General features: G+C 32.6%; 1 protein-coding gene across 10 annotated transcripts in view; it reads left to right on the forward strand.

Moving 5' to 3' along the window:
- Spag16 (sperm associated antigen 16) overlaps positions 1-23,143 on the forward strand; it is an 872,559-nt gene that overhangs the window by 144,024 nt on the left and 705,392 nt on the right. The gene's annotated exons all lie outside the window — the stretch shown is intronic.

Here is a 23,143-nt window from a genome sequence, read left to right on the forward strand (position 1 = left end):
CTAGTGTTTTGATATAAGGTCATGACTTTTTCTTAAATTGTCTGTTCATTGGTATTCTGCACTGTATTTCTTACGTAAGTTATGCCAACAATGTTTCATCTATATTTTTAATTTGTTATTTCTTCAATCTAAAATAAGAACTTCAGGCACTTGGAAGATGCTCTTACCACCTTTTTATAACATTAATTATTGACAGTGATTGTATCATACTTGTATTTCATCACCTTAATTAATATTTAATCACATTACAGTGGAAAACACAACAGGTTTATAACAGGTTTAATATCAAACTGCTTTGACTGTTGCAGTCAGGGACCTTGGCTGATGGGAGCAGGTGCTTATTTACTTGACTATGATTGGAGAGCTCTGAGTGGTTGGAGTGTAGCTTATAAGCACAACTTGTGTGTTTCACAGCAAGAATAGGAAAACTTGGTCAGTCTGACAATTTAGTGGAGGGTAAAGGAAAAACTTTTGTCAAATAAAAATGTGGAGAAGAGGAAGAAGGAAACATTTAGTTCTTAGTCAAAGATAAAATCTGGACTTCTAGCCTCTGGAAATATAGCTGCCCTGATGACAGCTACTGCAATACAGGGAATAATTTCTGTCATAATCTTTACTAGCTGGCTTATCAGTAGAGGAGGATCTAGCTTTATGAGTTAGGAAGCAGAAAAATGAAACATCAGTGGAAAGGATATATGCTATCTAATCTCTTAGGATAACATACCTGCAAAGAAAAGTATGGAAAAGTTCTCACTTTGGAACAAGTCATTTACCTGTTTGTTTGTTTGTTTGTTTGTTTGTTTGTTTTGCCTGTCTGCTTCATTTTCAACATGTCTCTGCATCTGTGCACCACCATGTCTTCTTTGCCATGTGTTTATGTGTCTCCTACCTATTTTGTTCTACCACTTCCTTCTCTTCATTCTTATTCTATACTATCAATCCTTAGTAGTAATAATATAAAATTCAATTTAAAACTCTTAATATTTCTCAAAAGTTTTCAAAGTCTCTTTTCTTAATTTTAAAATCAAATTATGTCCCTGCCATACACAGAAAAACAGGCTCTGTACTAAGTAGATCTTCAATGAAATGTTTATTGACTAAGTTATATGCTTCTTGAGGGAAGAAAAAAGCTTTGTTAAAAAATTACCATCTATTTATTTATTTATTTATTTTGGATTGGCAATTACCTTCAGTGAAAAGAAAGTTCTTCAACTATGGTATATAGCTTTCTTAATTTGTAAAATATAGTAATAGTAATGACAATAATAGTGAATGGAATATCAATAATAAGAATCTTTACTAAGCACCTATAAATGCCAAGATTCATCTGCTTTAGACACACTATCTCCGACCTTCGTGTCACTTAGGCAGTTATTGTTCCTTTATCTCTCTGTCACACTACACACTCACACATACACACACAGCTCAGACACCTTGAGAATCACAGAAAAAATTTGTATCAGATCTGGTTAACTCAAAAAACTCAAATGCAACAAGTGAATCACACATTATTTTAAAGAAAAATTCTAAGGACATAATCTCTATTTTTGTAGTTCAACATATAATTTACCAGTAATTTACAACTATATGACTCATGATTTAGGCCAAAATCCTTTTCCTTATGATAGATAAGTAAGCATGGCCTAGGATAACTGCTTTAAATTAGATTGTGTTTAAGTATATAATTTGCTAATTATGTATTCTTCCTCTGGAAAAACAGATTTATCAAAATGTATGTTTTACTATGTTTTTCAAACAAGGTCATCATAAAATAAATGCATATTAAAATCCAGATAATTTAAAAATTCTTAATGTCTTACTAATTTGCATTTTTATAGAGTGCAATTTCATAGGTCAAAGAACCAGAAGGATTTTAAATTAAATTAGTTAAGAGAATTTTAAAGTTCTAATTTAGGTAGGTGTCTATTACTCTTATAGAATGGTTCTCTTCAGCCTAGAAAATGTGCTTCAGCAACTTCCATTAGTTAAAAAACAATTTCCTTTCTTGTCCAGAGAACTCCCCACCGTGTCTGTGCTCTTTCCTTATGCCCCACTGTTTTTCACTGAAAAGTTGGGCAAAGAGCTGGTCAGACTCACAGGTACTTGCTCTTCCCATTCTTCCCAGCAATGGAGTTCCTTTCTCCCTTCCCTCTCCTTTGAAAGGAGACTGCTCTTCTTAGAGTTATCAGCCAATTCCCATGTCCACCACCAGAAACATTTATAGATTCTGCTTTTCTTCACTCCTCAGCTTCTGTTTGCTCTTCTGACTCCTTGTTTTCATGCTGACTCCCACACTCGTCCCTCTCAGCATCTTCAGTTACTATTCCTCTTGGGTTAGATTTCTGGATAATAGACAGCTCCTGGACTCTAGCTCCCACACCTACACTTTCTCTCTTGGCCTCATTCTTTCTCCAATTTTAAGTACTCTCCATGTGGTGATAACTTTACCCTTGGCATTTCCCCTGAGCTTGAATATCTAATAGGCTTCTTCAAGTTGTGATGTCTAAAAAAGAACTTTTGTTCTCCAGAAAACTTGGTCTTCTCTGAATACTCCCCATTTTTTCAAAAGCACCACCCTGTACAAACTATGTCAAGGAAAACCCTAGAACCCTTTTTGATTTCCAAAGTCCTTGCCCTCCATTTACATCATTAGATCTCTCAGTGAGCGAGCCTTAATTTATGTGGGGAAGACTAATGGAGGGGCAAGTTTGGACTGGGACTGGACTTGTTAAGTTTAGATGACTATTAAACTTCCAAATGTACTGAGATGTGGATGGGATACCTGACTGTTCAGCAAGCAAACTGCACGACCATTGATGATGGGCAAGTAGCCAGGTTCCTGTCCCTACTATTCCAGGCACTTCCACAGAAACAGACACTAGAAATAAAGTGCCAAAGTGGCTTTTAGTGTGAAAGAATGGGCATTGTAGAAATGTAATTTTTAAACATTGGTCAGTCTAAAGCATATTTGTTGTTTTCCTTGTAAATTATATGTTTTCATGTGATTAAAAGTCATATTTAAATTGTGAATTTTGAAATTAAGTATTATCTTTACATGTATTTATACTCCAAAATTTATATTTATAATAAAATGATATTATGTATAATTTTTAGAATATTTATATCTCCTTCAAACAAGCAGGCAACGTAGAACAAAGTAGGCATTTAAATTTTGAATTGTCAAAGGGAAAGAGCTTACAGTTCCTTGAAGCTTCAAGAACATTTTCTGTAGAAGAATAATAGTCACATGCAGTTTTAAATAATTAAAATCATTTTTAAGTAGTGTACAGAATAACTTAAAACATTTTCTATAACATAAAGATATATTCTACCCATTTTATAATTTACTATCAAAGTACTAAGGTATTCTGTTAGCTTCCATTATATAAAGATACAGTAATATTTATGCCGTTAACTTTTAAGAAGTAGGATGTGCATAAATTTACAGTAAAGGTAAACATTCATTTTAATGAGCTATTTATTTTGGGGAGGTGTGTTCCATGAATAAACACATCATCTAATTAGTAGATTATATTTTCCATTTTTTTCAGATTGTCTTTAGTGTCCTTGAGTGTATCTTTCTTCAACTTTAAATTTGTTTAGATACTTTAGGTTTGTTGAGCAGCTGTCATCTTCCAGAAGGTGTTCTGATTTGTTTTTAGTCAACTTACAGCTAAAATTATGGAAGGGCTTTTACATTGGTCACAGATGATGCGTAAAGCATTTTCAATTCCCGTGTTTCATTGACTCAGTGAGAGACCGACAGTTGCCCTTCTGGGGCTATAACCATTTTTCATTCTCTTTTAATTATCTAGATCCATAGTAATAACCACAGTGACCTACAAGAAGGTATTGTTCGACATATTATAATTATATATAGCAATTATGTGTAGTGCCAACAATGCATAAAAATCCCACCTATTAACTAAGGTTGTTAAAAAAATGAAACTATGCTTGTCTCCCTTAGGACATAGTTTTATTTTTTGCCAAATTAAGACATTTAGTTTTTCTATAAAACTTTTTCTGGGGTCTATTATTATAATAAGGCAGGTCTATTTCCATGGAATGGCAGTGCATTAATAATATTCCAGTAAATATAGAAAACATATCTCATTTCATCTTCCTTCATTAATACTGGTATTTTTTTAAAGAGAGAGAGAGAAAAAAATTTAATATTTATTTTTTAGTTTTCTGCGGACACAACATCTTTGTTTTTTGTATGTGGTACTGAGGATCGAACCCAGGCCGCACACATGCCAGGTGAGCGCGCTATTGCTTGAGCCACATCCCCAGCCCCAAATACTGGTATTTTTTATTATCTACTATGTAAAAGAAAGAGAAATGGAAATTCAAAGCAAAGGTTAATTTTGTAATGCAGAATGTCAGAGAAGGTTGTTTAGGACAAATACTGATATACCTCTTGTTTTTTTTAACAACTTATTTAGTATTTGAATCTATATTATATTCACACACTTAATTTTGTTTAAATAATTAGAAGTGGCAAGACTGGGTGAAGTATGAATAATTAATAGTTCTAGTGATTTCTGCCATTGCTTAATGGAGTTCCTCCCTAAACTTGCTAAAATTTTGTCTTTTGTCCATCTTAAAGTATGGAATGGCATACCATAATTGTTTTTTCTTGATATTCACAATTATATGATGAATGAATTGTAAACATCAGTGCTTATGCAGATAGGTCTAAATATCCAATTTTAGAAACTTTTTATGAGGCCATAATTAGGATGATATTGTCACTTTGGCTTAATATCATTAATTTTTTCATATTAATAGTGCTTTTATAATCCAATAGAAAGCAATAAAACTTCTTATTAGACTTACGCACTCAATGTACATAACAATATTTATGCTCTGAATTCAACTTTAATTTAAAACTACTGACATTATCCCAAGGCAATAACCATTAATTCAGAGTACCTCATAAAATAGGACATTTTAACTTGCATATCTGTGAACACCTCAAATTTAGCAGTTCTAAAAGCCAATTCTCTTTTGCTGTCACTCTTTTCTCTCCCATTTAAGTTAGTGTCATATCATTTATATAGTAATCTAAGGTGACTTTTGAGTCTTTTTTAAGGTCTTCCTTACCACTAATTTATCACCATTGATCACGTAAGCCTGTGTATACTACATCCACCATTAGTTGTTCAGTCATTCACTTCTATTAAAATCCATCACCTGTTAGGCTCCCCCAGGACTCTCTGCCTGTAGTCACTCTTTCAACTGGAATTTATTTTTTATACTATCATTATTCCAGTCTTTCTAAAATGAAGATCTGGTATCTTATTTTTCGCTTTAAATCTTTGATTATTTTCCAAGTCCTGAGGTACATTTGTTTTTTCCCAATTTTGCTCCAGCATATTTTCTAGTTCTGTTGTGCCTTTTGCCACCTATACCCATTCTTCACTGAATTCATAAGATTTGCTTAAGGATTTCATGTATTGGCTAATGTTTCTCTGACTGGAATGCATTTTATTTCCTTTTCTCTTTTGCAAATACTCAAGCTACCTAATGTGTATTGTCATCCCTAAACCAAATTTTCTTTCTGGTCTCTTGACAGTAATTACATAATATAGAGGATTCTTAATATAATGATACACAGAACATATCAGGTTTAATTCAAGTGGTTTATTTATGAGTCTGTGTTTCCAAATTCCCCAAGGACTCTGGAGAGCACAATGATATAAATACTTTGTGCCCTTATAGTCTATATCCTCCTTTTTAAAAAATATAGTACCCACTTATAACTTATGTATCATGCAGTGTTATGCTGCCTTTAAAATTAATTTAGCTTGAATATTCAAATGTTTCTACAAATGCTATGGTCAGAATCACAATTGGCATACTCATTCCTCTCACAATAACTATAGTACCTCCTTCATGCATTCTCAACCAAGGTCCAGTTCTCTCACATTCATTGGGGATTGTAAGAGAGGCCGCACTACCACAGCCTGCTTTATTTGCCTGACTTTCTAAGTTTCTTAGTCTTGTTTGTTAGTATCAATCATCATTCCCCCTTTCTTCTATGTTGTACTATCTTCTCTCAGTTTCCAGACATTTCTTTTTTAAGTATCCCTAGGAATACTACTGGATACCTGACTCTCTGCTTTGCTGCTTTCTTCTTGAATATTTAACTTTCTTGACTTGATTCTGAATTTTTACAGTCAACTAACATTTGTCCTCAACATGCTAACCTGAAATCTAGGTGATTGTTCCATCATCTCCTGTTCTATTTCCTATCAGTCCAACTGGATTTTCTTGGCAACTCTACTCCACGTTATTCTCCATTTGGGAAGTGAGAATATATCTGACAAGCCTGAAGAATGTTTTTATGGGAAAGCTCATCAACAAATATAAACATAGTATATTCTAGAATGAATCCATGGGTTTATGATGACTGTATAATACATGTACAATAATAATAATATATAAAAAGGAAAAATTCCATTTTAAGTAATATTGATACACAAATGTTATACATATGAAAAAATGCTGTATCCTTACACTTGGCTAAATTAGGCACCTATAAGGAAGGAAGAAGCAGTGAATAGATGCCAGTCTGTTACTATATACATTTAAAATCCTACCATGTGACTTAAACATTGGGAATAAGGTGGAGGGAAGGAAGGCAGAGGGGTTTATTTCTGTGTATCATCTTATTATTTTATTAGGATGATCCACTTATTGATTGTAAGCCTAGGAATGGGCTTGGAGGAAACTCGGAAATAGGACCCCAGATGTCATATCCTAGAATGGAGATTAAATAGTTTACATTACCCCAGAGTGTTCTTTTTGCATATTTTACTCAGAAGAAGGTAAGAGATGCCTGAAAAAGCATTTTGGCCTCCTACTTTCCAAATAACTCTAGATCCTAATGGCATTGGAGGAGTATCAGGTTTAAACAGGTTGTATGTCAAAGGTACTGAGACACAGGTCTTGTGATAGAGGATTGTAGGCTTTCCTATATAAAATGTTGGTAACTCTGGTGGAAAGGGAGAAAAAAGGTAACTACATTTCTGATCTCAATATGATGTGTAGACCAAACATTTCCGAAGTAAATTGTATCCATCAATTCTTGCAGATACAAGTGATAAGCTTTAAAATTTTCAAGTTGTTTTTTGGAAACTGGGCTATTATCAATGATTTTTTAAAAATATTTTTTTTAGTTGTAGTTGGACACAATATCTTTATTTTATTTATTTATTTTTATGTGGTACTGAGGATTGAACCCAGCGCCTCGTCATGTGCTAGGTGAGCACTCTACTGCTGAGCCCCAGCCCCAACCCCCTTATCAATGATTTTTTAAGAAGACTAACAAGCTTTTCCTTGGTAATAAGTTAGGTATTACTTACCTTACTTTACCAATAGTATGGAACATTTTTTTATTTTTACTTTTGTAAAATATCTTTATTTTGTTTATTTATATGTAGTGCCTCACTGTATGTGGGAGGCAAGTGCTCTGCCACTGAGCCACAGCTCCAGCCCTAATATGGAACATTTCTTAAACTGGTAAAACTGACTGCCTGAGAAATTATGATCTAGGAATAGAAAGAATTGACTTGGATTTGTTTTACATTTGTGCTTTGGGGAAACCAAAACAATTAATATGACACTTGGTGAAAAAAATACTTCCATTTCTAAAATTTCTCAGTTTTTCTTTGTACATTTTCTTATATAAAACATTGACATTATTTTAACATAATAATTAAAATCTGAAATTCTCTTCAGACGAAGTTGGATTTAGTAGGTCTTTCTTAAGGCCTACTCTGTGTGTTTAAACAGAATAATTTAGAAATGACTATCACAATTTCTTTGTGATAATTTTGAGAAATATAGTTGTTGAGTACATCTCATTGAGTATGCTTTTCATTTTTGTGCTAAAAAATGTGTATTTATTTGTAATGTTTTCCTAGATACTGAAAATAGATATTTGGCTATATACAGAGTCTTAGTTATTCATAGAATTTTATTAATCTAAATCTTTATTGTTTCTTATCTTGCTTTTTGCCCACTTTTCTTTTTAAAGAAGAAACAAACAAAAGAGAAATCCTAAAATTTGTTAATGGAATAAATTTAAGTATTAAATCAAATGAGGTCTTAGGCTATTCAACAAAGTGATTTAAGAATTATGTGTGTGTGTGTGTGTGTGTGTGTGTGTGTGTGTGTGTAATTGCTCAGCTATTTCCACAATGATTTTTTATTTAAAAGGTGGCATTTACCCTTGCATAATATGTAGTAAATATTATTTTTAATTTCAAAAGTTATTCCTTTTATGGCAAGATCTACCCTTAAAAATATTTTTTTTTCATTTGTTTCTCTTAACCACAAAATCATTGTTAGAGTTTGAATCTGGAATGTTATCCAAAGGCTTATGTGTTAAAAGATTGACCCTAATGCAGCAATGTTCAAAGTGGAAATTTGGGGAAGTGACTGGTTCATGAGGGCTCTGATCTCATCAATGGATTAATCCATTATGGGTTCATAATTTAATGGACTATTTGTAGGTGGTTGAAACTATAGAAGGTGGGGTCTTGTTGGAAAAAGTATTCACTGGGGTCAGTCTCTGGAAGGCTTTATCTTATCCCTGACCACTTCCTTCTATCCTCTCTCTCTTTCTCTTGTCTCTGTTTCCTGGCTGCCAGCTTTGTTCTAGTATGCCCTTAGGCTGTGATCTCCTGCCCAAAGGCCCAGAAACAATGGAGTTGTTTCAATCATAGACTGAAACTTCTGAGAGGCTGAGTTAAAAATAAGTCTTTGCTCCTTTAAGTTGATTATCTTAGGAATTGTGTCATAGTGATGAAAAATTAACACAGTCATTTAATTAAAAGTAGAAAATATGATATAGTGAGTGGAATGAAATATGTAAACTAACTTTATCAGTTTCTTTGTACTTTAGAGATTAGCTGGCCATTTGTCCTTAAGTCTTAGATGATGCTACCGTGAAGATCACAATGAACATTTACTAAGAACTTGAACAAATATCAATGTTAAAGCCTTCTTTTGTATATAGTCTCATGAAAAACTCATAAACAATATATGAATATGATACTAATATATTTACCCATTTTACTAATGAAGAGCTTGAGATTTTAGAATGTTTGGTGCTTTATTCTTTATTGATTTTATTTGCTTCATCTGTATTTCTGATTAATATGATTTTTAAAAAACATAATGGTATGACTTTAGGAAAACCAGATAGGTAAGCAGTTAAGATTAAAAACTGCCTGGTACCAAAACCAACCAACCAAACAAACAAACAAACTGCTGGTAAGATCTGGCCTGTGTTTAAGTCTTGGGCTCCACACTAAACACTGTGATTTTTGGCTGGTTGACCTATGTATTTCTTTGTGTTAGCCTGTTGCCTTGGGCAAAGTATACAGTCTCTATTTCTTTCTTTTTATTTTATTTATTTATTTTATGCAATACCTTTATTTTATTTATTTATTTTTATGTGGTACTGAGGATCAAACACAGGGCCTTGCACGTGCTAGGCGAGTGTTCTACTGCTGAGTCACAACCCCAGCCCTTTATTTCTTCATCTATAAAACCTACCCAAAGGAGCTGTTATGATGCCTAAATAAATTAACATCTAACTTAACAATTGTAAGTACTATATAAAATGTTTGATAGTAAATAACTTGACATTCTAAATAGTATAGTTAAATAATATTACTTTGATGGGGAATTGCTACAGATAAAAAAGAAATTCCAATTTTTGGAAGGAATATTTTGTATTTAAGGTTGACAGAATCTTCTATTTAGTTTTGGGGGTTTGCATAGGAATTTAGTCATATGAAGTTTAAAAGTTAAATAGAACTTTTTTAGATTGTTTAACTCAATAAGTTTAAATTGCTGAATGCAGTGGTACACATCTGTAATCCCAGCTATTTGGGATACTGAGGCAGGAGTACCACAAGTTCCAGGCCAATTAGGGCAATTTAATGAGACCTCCCATCTCAAAATAAAAAGTTAAAAGGAATGGGGTTTCAGCTCAGTGGTAGACTACCCCTGAGTGCAATCTCCACTACTACAAAATATTAGTTTAAGAATAAATGTATTGATCTTATTTTAACCTAGAGAAATAAAAGTTTCCATTTGTATTCTACATTACCAAAATATATTTAAGGGAGTAAAATATACATTTACTAAGGTAAGGTAGAATAAAATGATTGAAAATAATTATCTGAGAAAAAAATGGATCCACACTTGCAATGACAATTTATTATTCATAAAGTGATAACTATCCATTTGCTGGAGAAAGATCATAATTTTGATGCTTTTATCAGTTACCAACTTTAAAAAAATCACATTTAGAAAAAGTTTTCCACCTTAACATTCTCATCTTTAGAATTTGGGAAAGAAGACACTGGGTGGGAAATTTAGCCTTCCTCCTTAAATGATAGCTTAGCTTAGCCTTTGGTATGCATCGACTTTCCTTAGAAGCACCTTGTCTTAGAGCTGATGAACTTGGTTCCTAGATCCCACCTGTTCTAATTTGAAGCAGACTACATTACTCTGTTCTCAAGGACCTCCAAGTGTGCCTGTTATTAACAGAGATTCTAAACTCTTGAACAAGGCTCATAGACCTTTACTAATATGGTTTTTGCTGTCCTCTCCAACTCTATGTCCCTTCCTTCTGTATTCAGATATTTCTGCAATGAGACCTCTTCAACCTTAGTGGCTTAACCCAAAAGATCTAGATGTCAGTAGATTTAAGTGTTCCAATTTTGAGATTTAATGTCACCAAAATATTTTAGAGGAAACTGACTTTTTCCTTGTGGAGAAATATTCATGAAAAGGCTGAGTACCCATATGTGGAAGTCATAGGGAATTATTCAGGGGAAACTGGGAAACAAAGACTTCTACCTTCCCTTGTTTGGGGAAATTTTTCCCTTAGTTCTCAGCTCCCTTTAAAAAGTAATAATTCAATAAGAACAGAAGGAGTAGAGGGAAATTGGTGAATGCCAGTGAAATAGAAAAGATAAGAACTTAAGAATTTAAAATTAAATAAACAATTTACTAACAGAATTAAAAACGTTTAAATTTTAATCAAGGTAAATATTTAGTTAATAAATGTGGAATGTATTAAAATAATAAAAATCAACAGCTTAAAAATCTGAAGACAAAAGCCAGCAAATAAGAAAGTTAAACAAGAAGATTAAGAAAGATGGTTTTCACTGTCCATATAAAGACAGGAATGTTTTCTTTATATGATTAATAAACATGCCATATATTAGGAAAAGTCCAAAGAAGATCAGGTAAATGTAGACTAAAGATAATAGATGTAGTTAGTGAATTGAAGTTAGAAAAAATTAAACAACCAGCAAAATGAAAGTATCTAGAAATACGGAAATAATGCCAAGCCGCTGGGCTATAAAATTGTACATTTTATGAAATCTAAGAAACAATCAAAGATCTAAGAAACAATCTACGTTTGATGTAAAAACATCAAGCTATAGGCCAGTGGGGTTGAAGTCTGGCTAACTGACCCTTTGGAAATGAACATTCAAGATACACAAGTGTGTAGCAACTCTAAACAAATCTCCCATTGATTTTCACCCTGACTTTATGCTTCACCTGTCAGTGTAACAGACTTACTAGTGATGAAAGAAAATTTTTACCCTTTATAATGGTCTGTGCTGGCATTGTGCTCTCTGCTTATGGTCTTTTCCCCTCAGACTTGCTTCAGAATCCAGAAGAACACTTATTTCTGTTCAAAGAACATATAAACACTGGCACGTACTCAAAATATAATTTGTATTATTGACATTTCAGTATTAGTTATCATTTAAAGCAGCAAATGTTTTGTGTAAACATAGTTACATCTTTCTACTTGACAACAGTGACCTTTAATTTTACCTGCATTGTACAGATTATATATAATGGTGATTTAAGATTGTTGTAATAGAAATGGATAGGTGGTATCAATTTCAAATGGACAATGTCAAAACTAAGAGCTGCAGTTGAGATGAGATTTATGTATGAACAACTATTTTCTTTATTATATGATTGTTTTTGATTTATTTATTTTTATTTTTTGAATTATTTGAGATTTTGAGTAAGCTTCTACAATACAATGGACTCTCTCTGAATCCAAGATCTAACTAACCACAAATATTCATTTAGAATGATGATGCTCCCAGCTCTACTGAACTATTTGTTATTATTCCAAAAATCATAAGAGTATAACAACTTTTTTCATCACATTTACATTGTAATTAGGTATTATAAATAATCTAGAAATTATATTCAAATGCTGTACTATCTTATATAAGGGGTTTGAGTATCCATGTATTTTGTATTCATGGGGAAGTGTCCTGAAATCAATCCCTTGTGCATACTAAGGGATTACTATAATATATCCTTGTGGTATTACTGTGCTAAACTGTCATATGAACATATCATACTGTCGTATCTTGTATTCAAAGATCGTATATATTTTAGTATTTATAATATTGATTTATCAACAATATTATAAAAGATGGAATATTGTTTATTTGGTTAGAGTAAGGAATTGATAATGACAACTTTAATTGCAAGAAAAATTGATAAATATTACTTGCAACTTTTGGCAACTTTGTAAGTTTAGAGAAAATGATGTTTAAGTATGTGTATTATTTTTATCAAAACTGAAAATAGTATTATTCTTTTTTTCCTATTAAAATAATACATACTTTCTCTTGTTCCACCCTCCAAATATCAAATCAGATAATGCTATTAGCACATGTGATTACTATTATCCTTTCCAAAGTCTTTTACAAACCCTTTCCCTCGTCTCACTTTCCTGGTCCAGCTTAAAAAATCTGTTCTGAAACTTGCTTCATGCAGTTAAAGCATTATAGATATCCTTCTATGTTAATTATCCCATCCTTATTTGATATCTGATGGTATTAATACATCAGTATAAAAATACAGTTACTAGTTTTTATTTTTTTATAAAAAGACAACTGTGGTTACATTTTACATAGGTCTTTGTTTAAATGTCTTTATTATTTATGATATTTTGCATTTTTTATATTTATATGTTTATGAGTATAATATATTTCTAGGGTTAAATTAGCTTATAGAATAGAACTATAATCTATTTCTATGAATTTTCCTGTACTACTTCTGCTTAATTTAAATAAATGAGACACTAGTCAAAACACTGGTTAATTCTTGATACAGTGATTAATATTTTGTTTTTATGTATTATGTAGAAACACCTTAATTATTTTTAGCCATTTACTTGTAGGGATTTTTTTTACTAGAATGTATGTTTTAGTAATATTAAAACATTCAGTTTTAAAGATATGTATATGTATATCATATTAATTTTATAGTTCTTTAATATTATATATGACCTATACATGTTCTTCCATTTAGTTTATTTGATGATATATTTTTATGATCTTAAAGTATAATTATATTGCTGCCTACCAAATTCCCTTCCAAGTCCTTTTGACATATTGTGTTGTCCTCCCTGAAAGTCATTCCAGCTTTCAAGCTCCCGATGATTAGAAGTCCTTGCTTTCTTTTACGCCCATCCTCATCTCAGCTCTTCAAGCAGGGGCCGTATTAATTACCTTTCCTGATAACCATTTTGTATCCTATTTATTGCTTGAGTCCAGATGAAATTCTATTTACCATCAGTATAAATTGGAATGCTTTACATTGAAGGTGCTACAACAAAAACTGATTAAAAGATAAAATGAAATTACTAGATTCATTAATTGTAAAGATTAGGGGTAACTTCAGGTCAAGCTTCATTTGCTGTTTTTAAGATATCACAAAGTACCCTATTCCTCTGTTTTTTTCTGTATTCAGTATTGACTTCAAGCTCCCTTGTCTCCTTTCATGGAAGAGAAATGGCTGAAACAGTTCAAGTCTTCATATTCTTTCACAATGTTATCAAGGGAAAGAAAGAGAGTCTCTTTCCACAGCTCTTGCAGTAAGAGAGGGAGAGGTTCCATTCCTGCAGGTTTAAGCAAATGTATCCCTGTTTAATAGACTGGTCATGTTAAATGCCACTGCAGAGTTGAAAACTGTAACTAGGAAGAATAACCATTGTATTGACAGAATTTTATTAAGACCTATCCTCCAGGTGGTGATGGTATCAGATCATCTGCATGGCTGATAAAAGAAGGGTGGTGTTGCTAGAAGAGGTTTACAGCAAACAAACAGCCTGGGTGTTGTTACCAGAAAGAAAGACAATGATGCCACACAAGTGTCAGCTGCACTGTAACTTCTCTTCTGGCTTACCTGATAGATAATTAGATAGTCCTAGCTGATCTCTTCTTCCCTAAGTTGGAGTATATACCTTGTATCCCAAATGGTATCTCTGAGAGTTTGTACTGTTACTGATTTTGAAGGCCCTGCTGTTGTCATAGGTAGCATTCTGCTGCAGAAAGAAAATTATTGCTGGTGTGAGGCATTTAGACATTTATTTGGCAACGTTTATCAAACATACTCAGGACATTGTGCTGTGTTCTAGACAGATCAAACAAAGGAAAACATTTCTCAGGATGGTTTATGGATTAAATTAAATTGTCTTCATAATAATGTATGGCATGGTTCTTGGAGCATGGTATATGCTCAGCAGATATTATTTATTTTTATTTATCCAAAATAGTCCTCCTTCTCAGTGATAGTCCCTTGAGACAGAGCTTTATTACTATGACTGTATCTTTAAGATTTTCTATTAACATGGTCCTCTAAGTGTTACTACATCTCTTGAAACTCGTCTTTAGTTTCTGGTGCTTGACTAGAGAGATTGTGTTAATTTGTAGACAGAATGACTTGTTCTTGCCTCTGGATCTCTGCTGCCAGCTGTTTTCCATCCTCTTAGCCTCTAACCTGTGTTACTCTAGAAGATGTGTATATTTCAGCTTTGACCCTTCTTTATCCCTTATTATGATTATTATGATTATTTATTTTTTGGTGAGTAAACAACCATGGATCAACAGTGCCTTTCAAGAGATAATAGTTTTAGAAAAGTAAATTACTTCTTTGGCTAGAGCAAGATCTTCAGGTAAAATACATGATTTATACTTTAGTCATGCTAAATGGAAACAGTATCCATCACATTGTGTGCTTTGCTTTGACAGTTTAAATGATAAGTAAGACTAATAATTAAAGTCCCATAGCCTTTGATTGACTGATGTTGATATTTTCTATAAATATTTCCAGAGTAAACTGAAATAATTTATGATACCATAAACATGTTTCCTAAATGTTTCTGAGTGATTCACAATGACTTATTAAACCTTTGCATGAATTTTTAGTGCATTATTAGGACAAGTTAAGGTCAGAAAAAGAAGAAAAAGAAATAGGCAGTTTTATGTTTCCGTCCATGGATCCTTCTGTCCATCCATATATTCATACATTCATACATTCATTTATCTTTATCTATTGATGAACTATAAATATCAGTCAAGGGCTTTCTTGATGATAGAACATGTATTTACCATTTATGTATCAATTTTATAATCAGAAGCCAATAAAATGCACATCTTTGTTTTATTTAATTTTGTGTGCTTTGAACAAAAAGCCAAAAGTCAGGATATTTTTTAACTGTAAAAAATACATCATGAATACGAAAATGATTTTCACTAGATTCTAGACAATTTAGACATCTCTCTGGTGGCACTTTATGAAACTTAAATCCTAATTATTTTCACCATCACTTCAAATACATTCTGAAGATTTTGTTCCACCTATAAAAGCAAAAGTTTTCTGGTATAATCTGTGAATTTTCATGCTCAATCACAGCTAAAGGACATACCTTATGTTTAGCTTGATTTTTACCAGAAATGTTTTGCCAGATTAAAATGAACTTTGTAAATTTGGTGAGATAGCTAAGCATATTCTTTACTATTTTATTTTATTTACAGATAATGGTTACATATGTTACTGAACCATACTGTCACCTCTTAAGCATACGATGAACTTTAAATTGAATCATGAATATTTAAGGCTCTTGAAAAAAATATATATATAATTTATATTAAATTTCAACTTGATTGCCATGGAATATGTTTGACTCTGAATACGTGAATATGTAAACATTTTAACTGAGATACTTGTTAAATCTCAGGATTCAGCAATGTGTTCTGGAGTTAGGCTGCCTGGGGTTAATTACTTGTTTGCCTTGCAAATGTTTGTGGTGATAAGTGACTCTCACTCAGGCATGATTTTCTCACTTGATGAATGCACTTAACTATGAAGCAACTACTTTATAGAACTGTGAATAAATGAAAAAATATGTCTTATAATACGCACTTTATATAATATGCCCTTGTGAATTAATAGGCATTTAGTAAGAACTGTGATTAAGTGAGGAGTATATATATTATGGTAAGCACTTAAAAGCATGTCTATTTCTAAAATTGTAATATGTGATGTTACTTATATTCCTAGCAATTGAATATATTTTAAATTTTGAAAGTTTTGTATAACTCATTTTATGGAAGCCAAAGATTGAAATATTTCCTTTCAATTTAATGATGTTTAAAAGTGCCATGTAAGTTCGTGAAGAATAACTCAGTCATGATAATAATAGCATTCCAATTTTGAAAATCGTTTGGAAACCTAATTTTCAACAAAAATCTAAACAATACTAAATAGTTTATGGATTTATGAATATTTGTGTGTAAGGATGAATATAAAGAGCTCAAATTTTTTTAAATAATTTGTCTCTTTTTCCCAAAGCTATGCTGTTTGTATTAAAATGTTTACACATTGATTCACACTCAGATTGACCAGATGGAATATTTTTATATGATGTTATTAACTTTTATGTTAACGGAACAAGGGTAGACAGCTCAGGTAGGGAACTGAAGTTTTTGAGCTGGAACAAATTTCAAATGCTTCTACTTTTGAAATATCAAAGAAAAAAACTAACATGATTTAAAGGCTCTTTGAAATAAAATACCTCTGTTTTCATATTTGAATATGTATAATTAAATAAATCACTTAGTGTCTTTTTGAGCCAGAATTCAATATTTTTAGTAGTGGTGATTTGAAATGAAGTGATTTTAAAAGGTAACTTTGATTTAAGAAAATAAATATTGTATGGTTCAATAATTGAACCATATATTATTATTTCTGTTATTTTAAAAAAATTTCACTTAACTTTAAAAAAAAAAGGGTTTGCTTCTCAGAAAATACTTTTATATCATGTTAAGTTTTTCTCTGGTATCTACAAAATAACAATATATGTTGGCATTATATTTTAAACTTCATTTTTTCTATTGGCAACCATTAATTAATTATTTGGGTGATATTTCTTACTCTTCAGAATTATAGTATTGTATTTTCCTGTTCATTTTATTCTTATTCTTGAAGTAGCTATGTAACAATGGAAATAAATCTATAAATAATATAATTATAAAACAATGATTTTTAAACTCCTATTTTAGTATATAGCATTTGTATTTAGAATACATAAGTTGTAAGCTTAATTTTCTTCATGATGCCCAGAAAAATATATGTGTAATTTTCCCATTTTGGAGAATAATTAAATAATCCATTCTTGTTATAGAGGATTGCCAATTATATATTATATATTTAGCTTGATTAACTAAAATTGTAACAGTCATGGTTATCAATATATAAAAGTCATACTTAGAATTTGTTACTCAATGTTGAAACAAATTTTCAGCATCACTGAAAAACTAGTGAAAGGTAGAAATGCATGCAAATGGGAAAGAAAATAACTTTAAACACATAAGCTAGAACTTTTGGATAGGGGATATAAATTTGCCATTCTACTCAAAATAAATAGTGTAATAAATAAACTGGAGAGAGGGGGAAAGGGAGAGGACTCTAGGCAAACATCACTTGTCAAATCATATTGCATTAGCAAATTGTTCTGTTAAACTGTACTCTATGCTAACCCTATCAGGCCATGTGAGTGGCCTGCTTTGAAATGAATAATGAAAAAATGATACAGGATCAGAAGCTGTTGATTAACATTATCATGTGCTACATTGTGAATGTGTCCCACAAAGGCCCATGTGTTAAAGACTTGTTTCCTAAGCCCATGGCTCACTTGGGAAATAGTAGAACCTTTAAGAATGGGTGCTGGTGGATAGAAGGAAGGTAGGTCATTGAGATCATTGGGGGGCAGTACTCTTAAAGAGCACATTGGGTTTCCTGGTCCCTTCCTGTCTCTGTCTTTGTTTTCCAGCTGCCATATGGTGAATAGCAGCTTTTAATATGTACTCCCACCACCATGTACTGTGCTACCTGAGGCCAATGGCAATGAGACCAAGAGACCATGGACTGAACCTTTGAAATCTTGAGCTAAAATAAATCTTTCCTCTTTCTAAGTTGTTTATCTCAGGTATTTTTTCATAGTGATAGAAACTGACTACCGCACCTGGCATAAAATTTGTGTGAATTGGCATTTTAATTTATAGTTCTGGCAATTCTGGGGGAAGGAGTCTTGAGCTTTCATTAGGTCATTGTACAGGAGGGATGGAGTGTAGTTGTATAAACCAAGGGGATGCAACCCACTATTATATAGGCCAGGTTGGCTTTCGCTTTCTGTCCCTAAAAGTTCTACCAGACACCACCAGAATTTTCCAAAAGTATGTATCCCCCACCATATATCATTGTCTGTTGATGGAAAGAATATGAGTCACCCATTTAAGGGGCTTTTTGTGTTTGGTGGAACCTGAGTGTTTTGAACCCCCATTTTCTTTAAAATCTTCTAATACTAAAAACTAGTTGTAAAGAATATTCTTGTAAAGAAACCTGTAAAGAAGTGAACTAAAGAGAAATACACACATACAATGCAGAGGCAAGAAGAGAAGTGGCTACTCCTCCCAGCAGCCACATTTATTATCTCAAAAGTTACATAGCTCGCCCTCTCCATTACCATGACTACATTCTAACTTAGTATGCCTTTAACCCCAAGTGCTAGCTAACTGAGATAAGGTTCAGGTTAATACAAACACAGAGCCCCTTTTCTCCAAGGACATCACCATAGAAATTAGATAGTGCACCTGCCTAGTTGTCTTAACAGCTTCAAGGGGAAACTTCTGGGCATTCCAGGTGTGGGAAACATGGCACCAGTTACCCTCCCCCACATCCCGGGGAGTTTGTTTACCTTCACCTGGGGACTGCTTCCCTGTACATTTCCATGGTCAGAATACCTATGACTGACTAGTTTTTATAGCTACCTCTGCATCTCTGACTTTAAAAAGCTCTAAACTGCTGCTGATAATTCCCAATGTCCTCAGCTTTCTTTTCCTCCACAGATATTAATTTTATCAGCAACATTAGTTCTTTAGTGATGTCAGAGTGCTCCTGGAACCTGCTGAGGTTATTAATGAAGTCAAGATGTACCACTGTCAGCTAACTCTTTTTAAAGCTATGCTTGGTTTAATGCTACCTATTCTATGACACTTTTCTACACTATCATATATGTGTTTGGTTTTGTGTTTCCTTGGTAAACTTTAGTACCTAATTGTCTTTCTGTCCTTGACAAACAATTTTTAAAGAACAATTGTTTTGTAAAAACCTTAGGATACACATCCTCTAAACTTTTCTATGCTCTGTATTTGCATTGGTTCATTCCAAAGGTGACAATGTCATGTATTGTGGCTGATTCATTCTCTGCATTCAATGAGGATAGGTACCTTCAGGCCTATATTGCATCCAATATTTCATTCCTATACATATTCTTAAGTGATATGAGTTTCAGGGACTCCTACAATGAAAATTTAATTATCATTCAAACCTAACCAATGCAGATTTTCCAAGTTGGTTAGCTTTTTTGAGATCTCTTTTCCAAAGAGTAACCCAAAGAATCTCAGAGAGGTAGAATATTTCTATTTTTGTAAGACTAGCATCTTTCACACAACTTTCAAGGTTCTGAGAAGGGCAAATGGAGAGTGAGTTTTCTCTCTGGGAGTTGTATGGCCAGACCTGGAAGTGTTATACAATATCTGAACATAAACACATGGCATCAAAGAACAGCTGCGCAGAACACGGGCATTTTGTGCTATGGTTAGCATCACTCACATTGTCTTCCTGGTTTAAACATAGTCTCATTGCCTCCATGTGTTATGAAATAGCTGTTGCAGCAAAGGTTCTGTACACTGGGAGAGAAGAAGAAAACCATTCTCTCAATCACATACTATAAGTGTTTTCTTACATATTTAGTCACAAAACAAAATGCTGTAAGGAGCACCTGGCAAAATTAGGGATCCTGTAAGGAAAAAAGAAGCAGTAAATAGATGCTATTCAGTTAATATGCTATCAATATGACAGTTAAGGGAGAATGGTGTCAAAAAACTCAAATAAGAAGTTTCAAAAAGATAGACCAACCTATGAGGATTACAAAGATACTGATTTTGGAAACAAGATGGTCCTTAATACATTCACTATATACCATTTTAAATGAATTATGAAATTATTTCTCACATTTTAGTTTATTAAGGAAAAAGTGGGAACTAAGGAAATGAAGTTATTTATTTATCATACTGTGCTCTGTGAATTAACTGTATTTCCTAGATAAAGGTTTCATTTGTAATGAAAATTTAGGCTAAATATAATAAGTACTGAACTGTAAAGATAATGTTAAATATCTTAATTATAGTTTTTTCATTAAAATATAGTTTACTTTTTAAAAATTTACTATTAGAAATTTAGCATAATGTCATTATATTATTATAATTTTAACTTTTCCAATTCTCACAGACCTAAAATAAAATATAATTTATAACATTAAATTATTTATGATTGTGAAGATATGAATCTATGCTAATTGCTCTAAACCCTAGATAATTAATTATTATGCATTTTTAACATGGAATTCTATTATTTTACTCTATCAGATATAATCATTTTGATTATATAAGTAATCTACACATTTTTCTAGATTAATTTCAGATGCTGTTTTAAAGATATTTTAATGTAATGAATTATTATAGTTCAACTGTCAGCACCAAGGGTCTTTAACTCTTAATAATAATTCAAATTTTACTGCTTATAGTAAGTTGATTTTTAATTCAAAATAATCAAGATTGTCACAGGTGACTTTTTTTTGTAAATAGATATTTTTTATCCAGTTATGAAATAAAGTACATAAATATTTGAGGTATTAAATATTTTATATTTAATGTGTATTTGTAGAAAATATTTAATTGTATTTTTAAAAGAAATACCATGATTCAATATAAAAGTTACTTAGTTTAGATCCTCCTGATATCTGTCTTTTTAAAAATTTATTCTAATTTGTTATATATGATAGTAGAATGCATTTCAATTTATAGTACACATATAGAACACAGTTTTTCATATCTCTGGTTGTACACAATGTAGAGTCACACCATTCTTGTCTTCATACATGTACTTAGGGTTCCTCCTGATATCTTACATGGCTTCAGCAACTCTTAGTGATACCTCTTAACTCCAGTTTACTCCTAAAGTGACTTAGTTTTTCTTTTAAATCATTAAAACCCAATAGCTAACATCCCTTTTTAAAGCTTACATTGATGAATTTCTGTAATGTAAGAAGAAAAAACAAATTCCTCTCCATTTTGGTCCCTACCTCCCTCGCTAGCCTTTTGTCCTGCTCTGAATTGGTGTGTTTGTTGAGCTATACTGATGTATTTGCTATTTTTCCTGACACAAGGGAAAGGTATGTCAGTTGTTTTAGTTAGTTTTGCATTGCTGTGAGCAAAATAACTGACAAGAACAACTTAGAAAAGGAAAAGTTTATTTTGGATCACAGTTTTAGAAGCTCAATTCACAGTTAATAGACTCCAAAGCTCTGGTCCTAGGTGAGGCAGAACATCATGGTGGAAGGGTGTGTGAAAGTAGCTCAGTTTGTGACAACCAGAAAGCAGAAAGAAAGAGCTCTGCTTATTGGAGCAAAATATAAACCCCAAAGGCACATACCTCAGTCTGGCTGAGCACAAATCACTAGCCACTGAAGCAGGAACAAACTTTATTTCTGAACTCCACCAGCACACTCCACACATCCTGCCTGGGAACTGGGAACTCCCCCAAATGCCACTCACAGGGCTCCTCCAGGAACCACCAACTGGAAATCTCTCCTCAGGCACTTCCCCAACCAATGGAAACTCTCCGGGAATCCCTGTGATGACTCTACAGTAGCAGGCCTAGGCGGACAGCAGGGGTCTAATATACACAGCTTAACACAACCATTATCATCTCAATGGCTTGCTGGGGTCACCTCTCAACCACTCCATTCTGAAAAAAAATGCCATGAGTCATTTGGATTGGGCTATGGCTCTCAGCAGGCACACCCTTAGTAGCCCACCGTTTGTAATCAATCCCATCCTCCTATAATTCTCACAAAGTTAATCCATTCAAGTGGATTAATTCATCATTCGTGTTACAATTCTTATAATCTAATCATTTCACTCTAAATATTCTTGCAGTGTCTCACACATGAACATTTTGGGGGATACCTCATTCTAGTAAATGTATTGCAGAGAGTAGGGGAAGGGAGGTTATTTTTCTTACTTCATGTTTTAAAAGTCCTTAAGGGAGCAGAACATGCTCCTTCAATATCTATATCATATCAGAACAAATAAAACAAGTTAAGAACTTTACCCCTTTACCTTCATATAATTTTGAAGTATCCAAATAACACATGACACCTGTCTCTTACTCCCTAAGTATAACCATATACATATGGCAATACCCGCTGCCCCTTGCTGCCAAGTGAAATTATTGCATTGTGGGCCTGGGAAGATAGCATTACAGAGTTTCAGCAATCTGACATGGAGTAGGAATTGAGAAATTTTTCTGTGTTACCAAAAATAGGAGAAAAATAGCAGAAACTTCTGAGCAAATACAGGACAAAAAGAAAAGAACTAAAGATCTCCAGTGAGACTTTGTGCATATTTAATGAATTGTTTCAGTGATTTCTATTAAGCCAAAAGTTATTGGGCTGTGATGGTCCTATCCCCATATTTGCAATCAAATGGATAACCCTAAGAAATTATGCTCTAAGGAAAAATTTAGTTAATGCAAGGAAAGATAAAAATTATATTTATTTTATATATGAACTTTTACTCAAAAATTTACTTCTGCTATGAAAAATTTTTACCCAGTTCTTTTTGTGTATTTAAGTATTTATAATGGTTTAAAACAATTAACCAAT

The sequence above is a fragment of the Ictidomys tridecemlineatus genome, chromosome 7 (genome assembly GCF_052094955.1).
Source record: "Ictidomys tridecemlineatus isolate mIctTri1 chromosome 7, mIctTri1.hap1, whole genome shotgun sequence".
Lineage (NCBI taxonomy): Eukaryota > Metazoa > Chordata > Mammalia > Rodentia > Sciuridae > Ictidomys > Ictidomys tridecemlineatus.